This window comes from Primulina eburnea, chromosome 17 (genome assembly GCF_022965805.1).
Source record: "Primulina eburnea isolate SZY01 chromosome 17, ASM2296580v1, whole genome shotgun sequence".
NCBI lineage: Eukaryota > Viridiplantae > Streptophyta > Magnoliopsida > Lamiales > Gesneriaceae > Primulina > Primulina eburnea.
In genome coordinates this window covers 5,294,071-5,300,900 of record NC_133117.1, presented here as the reverse complement: position 1 = coordinate 5,300,900, position 6,830 = coordinate 5,294,071, and positions in this window count along the sequence as shown.

Here is a 6,830-nt window from a genome sequence, read left to right as displayed (position 1 = left end):
CCTGTTTAAGCTGGTCTAAATCAGCCTATCGGGATTGTGTGGATCCTCTAGACTTGGACTCAATGTGGGAAGATCTTCATGTAAAAGCAGACTGGCTCAATGTTGGAGAGATAGACCAAGGGATCAAAGATCCATCTTTCAAGCCTTATTTAACACACACAGATATGAAGGTAAAGTCAACCAAATCTCTATATTCAGGATAACACCAAACTGAATGAGCTAACTTGCCTCGAACAAATAAGTTTTCTGTCTAAATAAAAATCTAACCTCTGAATAATGATGCCTTGTACACTGTGGCCGGAATCATTGTCCAAACTCCAAAGGCATTTCATCCCACAGATAGATTCGGTAAAAAGCGATCCAAAAGCTGCCTGGGATGTAAGGGAGGCGTTGCATTTCGGTTTGGACATTTTTTTATATCTTTGCAGGATTTTGTGCAGCGGGCAAATTGTAAATTTAATAAAAAAAAAGTATATAATATTATTTTAAATATTTAATATAATCTTGTAGGTTCAATTACGTAAGATGTGCCGCTTTATTCAATCGAGTTAATTAATACGAATTTTGTGACATTATAAATTTTAATTATAGGTTTAAATGTATGTTTCTGGGATAATCTATTTTTTTTTATTAATTATTATTATTACTTTAGGAGTTTCCTATCTGTATTGCAACCCAAAACCTTCCATATTTGAAATTGATAGATAGAATATAATCTTAAATTTTAAATGTATTTTTGGGTTTGTACAATTCTATCCCTCCCAGGATATATAACCACCATATATGTTTTCATCTTGAATTCTACCTGATTAATATATATATTGACACACATATATACGAAGTTGTTTTGTTTCCATCACAAAGTCTCTCTTCTTGTTTCGCTTTTTGTCCCGTCTTCTTCGAACGCTGCGCACAGGAATTGAAAACCACTTCTGTTTTCTTGAACAAGAATCAAAGGTACGTAAATAAATCTTATATATATATATATATATATATATATATATATATATATATATATGCGTGTGTATCTGTTTTAGTTAGGGTTTTTGCTTATGGGTTTTGTGTTTTCTTGATATATATATATAATAATCTTGTATTGTTATGATCTTCTGCACTTACGTTAATATTTCGATCTTGAACAACGATAAATTCTTGAGAGTTTCTTTATGTTTTCGAATATCATATTTTACTTGTCCTATCAAACGATGGATTCTTGATTTTTATTGGGATATTTTGTTTTGCGTGCAGAAATATATATTAATACTAGAAGTTTACTAGTAGTGATGTCGGCTTTCGTTCGTGTTGCCGGTGAGTATATTGAATTAGATGATGCCATGATCGATGGGGCTTTGAATCTGATGGCATTGAAATACGGAAATAACTTGGATCAAGAAACAATAAGAACATTCGAACAACTCAAGAGAACGGTAGCCGAAAAATCCAAAGGCGAATCCCAGGGCATCAAACCGAGAATCAAGGTCACTGTTCCGAAGAAATCGAGACCGAAACGAAAAATCCTGAAACTAGATCAACCTGCATCCACTTCAGGAGCCAAGCCCTGTCCATCGTCTAGGGCGGCATTCGGTATCCAATCATCCACTTCACGAGTCGAGCCCGGTCCATCGTCTTGGGCATTAGATCAATCTGCTTCAACTTCAAGAGCCAGGACGGGTCCATCGTCTAGGGCATTTGGTATTGATCAATCATCCACTTCACGAGTCGAGCCTGGTCCATCGTCTTGGGAATTAGATCAATCTGCATCCACTTCAAGAGCCAGGACCGGTCCAGCGTCTTGGGCATTAGATCAATCTGCATCAACTTCATCAAGAGCCAGGACCGCTCCATCGTCTAGGGCATCCGGTATTCAACCATCCACTTCACGAGTCGAGCCCGGTCCATCGTCTGGGGCATCAGATCAACCTGCATCAACTTCAAGCGCCAGGCTCGATCCATCATTGCCTCCCAGGATACAAAACTTGATAGGCCTGTGCAGCATGCCAATTCAAAAGAAAATCACCGCAAGTGATGTATTGCCCTCGCAATGCAGGCTAATGTTGCCGAGGGAACCGACGCAAAAACTTATCGAACACATAAAGCTGAAACCTAATGAGAACATCGAGGAAGGGATACCGGCGAAGGTCTACGGCCCGGATGGAAGGGAATACGCCATGAACTTCACAGTGTGGGTAGGAAAAAAAAGCTACGTCATCAACACCAGAAGCTGGATTCAATTCTTCCAATATTACCAGCTCCGTAAATTGATAAACATGGCGACATTGACGATTCGGATGTTTCGCCATAGGCAAACAGATGATCTCTGTTTCGCCATAACTATGTAGATCTTATGTTAACACTTTCTTAAAATTACAAAACCTATAAAATAATGTTTTATCCTCTTTTATATTTTGGATTCGTAAAAAATATTGATTTTAATCATATCTACTGAAAACAAAATATAAAATTAAATTAATCGAAAAAATTTATACAATACAATATTAGTCAGGTGTTATTATGGGATATATATATGTATGAATGTAGATATATTATATATAATTATCAATGTTTAAAAAGAGAGAAACGCTGTGTAAAGTATGAGCAAAAAAATCTTTGTTTTTTAAAAAAGTGTGGAAAAAATATTCAATTTTTTGATTGAAAATATTAAACATATAAAAAATTTGAAAAAAAACAATTTGATTATATTAAGCACGAAAGAAAAAACAAAAAAGTATAAAAAATTAATATTTTAAGTTTATTTTTATTTGTTATAAAATATAAAATTTATTAAAATATTTCAACAATATAAATTTTTAAACAACCTAAACCCATCCTTTAGATGTGATTAAGGGGTAATGCTTGCTGTGAAGGAAAATAATAGAACTCTGAAACCCTCAGTGAGCCTATGTTTTGTGTAAGAGCAGGGGTATCCGCCCACCGCCCTTCTTCTCCGCCGCGCCACTCAATTCCCACTCCAGATTTTCCGTCAGGATGTGGTCATCCACCTCCAATTCCACCCAAATCATCGTGCACATAGTGTTGTTCAAGATCAAGCCCGCCGCTGACCCTGCCGCAGTCAACGCCATGATAAGTAATCTAAACGGTCTGATATCCCTCGACCCGATTCTGCACTTCTCCGTCGGCCCGATTTCCAGGTCCCGGTCCATTTTCCTCTCCTTCACCCACTTGCTGAACTCCCGATACAGATCGAATACCGACCTGTCTTCCTACTCCGACCACCCGACCCACCTCAACGTCGTCGGTAACTACGTCAAGCCTGTGTTGGATGACGTCATGGCCGTGGATTGGGTTGCCGCTTCATTGCCATATCAGATCCTAGTAGTTGATCAATGCGGTTCATCATCATTTGAGTCCAGTTTGCATAAGTTAGACCAGTTAGTCAGCACAGAGATCAACTCCAAGGCAATTAGTTGTTCTTATGGCAAAAGAAACTCAAAATTGATGCAGCATTCTAAGCATTCTAGGCGACCAATTGTTGGTACACTCCGTACTATTTTGTATAAACTGACTGATACTTGATGTTATTTGATATTTGCTAAGTGTAGTAGCAATTCCCTTACATAAGATGGTGTACTTTATATTAATACAAGGGACGCGTAATGGATTAAATTAATATCATATGTATCCAGTTAGTTTGCATGTAACTGAACTGATTTTTCCAGTTTATATGTTGCCTTAAATGCTTGAGTGTTTATTGCTTAAACTCTTTTTAAATCGCGCAAACGATTATATTTTTGAGGGGGAGCTTTTCTTTCTGCTATCACTCGAACTGAAAGTTCTTCTATTCACTTTATTGTTTTTAAACGTTTTTTATTCTAAAAAAGGGAGAGAATTATTAACTGTTAAAATTGTGTTTTAAATCGCTTTAACTATTCAAGTTTTGTGATCATAAAAAAGGGGGAGATTTTTGGAACATTTCATGTTCGTAATCTTGTTTTTGATGTTAACAAAACTTGTTATTTTGTTTCTAATGATTTATCGAGTGTGCAGATGTTGTAACTGATCGAACTGATCAGTTACCGAGCCTAAACTGAAGCTATCGAGATGCAAACTGAAAGTATCAACTGATCGATCGAACTGAGCCAGGACAACTGAAGTATCAAGAGCAGTTCAACTGATTGTCTAGTTGATAGGTGGTTCAACAGAAGACCTTCAGATGCCCGACCAGCTGATGAAGGGGTCAACTGATGAAGAGGCCAACTGACCAGTTCAACTGAATCAATGAAATCAGTTCAGCTGACGAGTCAACTGATTTCATCTCACCAATTCAAGACCAGTTCAACTGACCAGTTCAGAACATCAGTTAAGAATGAACCAGTTTGCAGATACGACGAGCTTAATCCAGCTGTGCACAAAGGTACAAAAGCTATTGTATGATCATAGTACAATAAGAGACGTTGCAGCAGCACTTAAAGACAAATGTTTCAGATATCTATTTGGGGGAACAAATTCAAACTGCAACAGATTCATTCAATGAGTCTCACTGTACGTTCAGCCAAACGCCTATAAATAGAAGCCGAAGTTCAGTTAAGACAATGATGAGAGTTGATGGAAAATACAGAGAGGGCACGCTTATTGCATATCAGCTTTGTATTGCCCAAATTCAGTACACGTATAACCCATGCATTTATTTAACTATTAAAGCATTTATTTAATTTTAGAACGAGTCTTAGTAGTGCATGATCTATTTAAATACATTATTTTAAATTAATTATGTTTATGCGATGCACGTTAAAATGTTTTTTTTTCGAGTTTCATGTTTCAGGCGATTATTCGAGGCGGGATTGAGGAAAAGACCCGGTGACGATTTTTGGCAATTTCAAAAGATGGTATTTTATTTTAAGTTAAAGACGGGGCGTTTTAGATGATTTATTTAGTTTTAGCATTTTAAAACCTTATTTATGTATTTAGTAATTTTAAGAGTTTAAAACTTTAAAAATTAACATTTTTGTGTGTGTTATTTTAATTGTAGAGTTTATATTAAACTAGGTGGGTTAGCCTTTTATTATTATTTTTATTAGTTAATTAGTACTAATTACATAGAAATTTAAACCCAGACACACGTTTCTACCTCACACACACGTACACACTTTTACACACACCTGTACACGACTAAACACACACACTCACTTCACGTTTCAGAATTTTATTATTTTGAAAGAGAGAAAACTAGGGTTCTTCACTCATAGAGCAGCCGCCCCCTCCCCTCTCCATCTTCTAGCAATTCTCGTGTGAATTCTTCAAGGATTTTAGTGCCACGGTCGTCCCGGATCAAGCCTCGCACCGTTTCCGCTTCGATATCGCCGGTTCGGTAACGTTTGTTATCAAATGGCACGTATATTCTGTTCTTTCTGCATCGATCTTGTTATAGTATGCGTTGGGTTATTTTTATGCGTGAAAATTCATGTGTGACGTTCGTCGTTTGAGCGGAAAATGGTTTGAATGCATTTGAAATATTTTTTTAGATCTGAAATCTCGTAACTTCCTGTTCTGTTGAAAACTGCGATTTTTCTGTCGGAATTTTGAGAAAACTTTCAACTAGAAAATTGTAGAACTTTTCAATGCCTTCGATTTGATATAAAATTTGAGATTTTTGGATGAAAATTGAGTGAGTTATGACGTTTTTTGTGGGACTGCTCAAGCTGCGACTTTTATGTAAAATGTGTTCTTGAAGTTATTTGCTGCAGGCTTCGTTGGACATCGCCGGGCTTGTGCTACTGCATTTATATATGTTACGAGATGTATTTAGGTGTTATTTGGTGGTTCGTTCGGGTCGGGTTTGGCTTGGGATGTAATAGAAGTCGTAGGAAGCGAAACGATGCCTAATTACGAGTTATTGTTGTGTTGGAATTAATTGTTGATGCTTAGGGACGTTTGGGGCGTTTTTATGGGTTTGAATCAATGTAATAACATCCTAGGATGGGTCTATAGGTGTTGGTTCATGGTCCTTAAGCTTGGATTTAATGGGTGAAAGGTTAAGTTAGCGAATTTTCGTGAATTTGCAAACACAGAGGGTACCCGGACCCCTTCCCGGACCCAGGCACGGAGTCCGTGTCCTTTTTCCTTCAAAAATACGAATTTCCAGAGTCTACCCGGACCCGTACACAGACCCCTACACAAAGTCCGTGTACACCTTTTAAAAAAAATGTAATTTTTTTTTTTTTTTAAGGATTTGCTTCGGGATTCTATATCATGGTTTCGCACCATGGTTAAAATTTATTTATGTAAAAATATAGGATTTGTTTTGTGGTTTTACGTCATGGTTTAGTACGATGATTAAACGAGGTCAAGCCAGGAGCGAACTAGAATGTCCTAAGCTACTTATTCACTTTGGTGGTGAGCTCGAGTACCTACGTCTAAGACATGCAAGTTAAGTATTTAAAAATTTATGTTAGTATGTGCAGTAGCGGCCCCAAGTGAGATACAACGAAGCCCTCAACACCAAGTAAATATGTTGACATGCAAGAAAATATTTCAAGTTTTTGAGGTATGCTAAATGTCTTGTGACCAAATTATGTTTAGGATTGGAAAACGTTAAATTATGAACGGAGACCAATCCGCCCATTAAATTATGAACGGGTTAGATCGTGGTTGGAAAGCGTTAAATTATGAATGGGGACCAACCAGCCCGTTAAATTATGAACGGGGATCTCATGTATGTGGCAGTGGATACGTCCCTGTCAGCCCAGTACTGTGGTTGTCTGATCAGGCATTTATTATGTTACGGGTCACTTGCTTTGAAACATCCTCTACGCAAAATGATGAAGTTATGTATGTTCAAGTATGCAGTATGTTTATGAAAGTTTATGTTGATG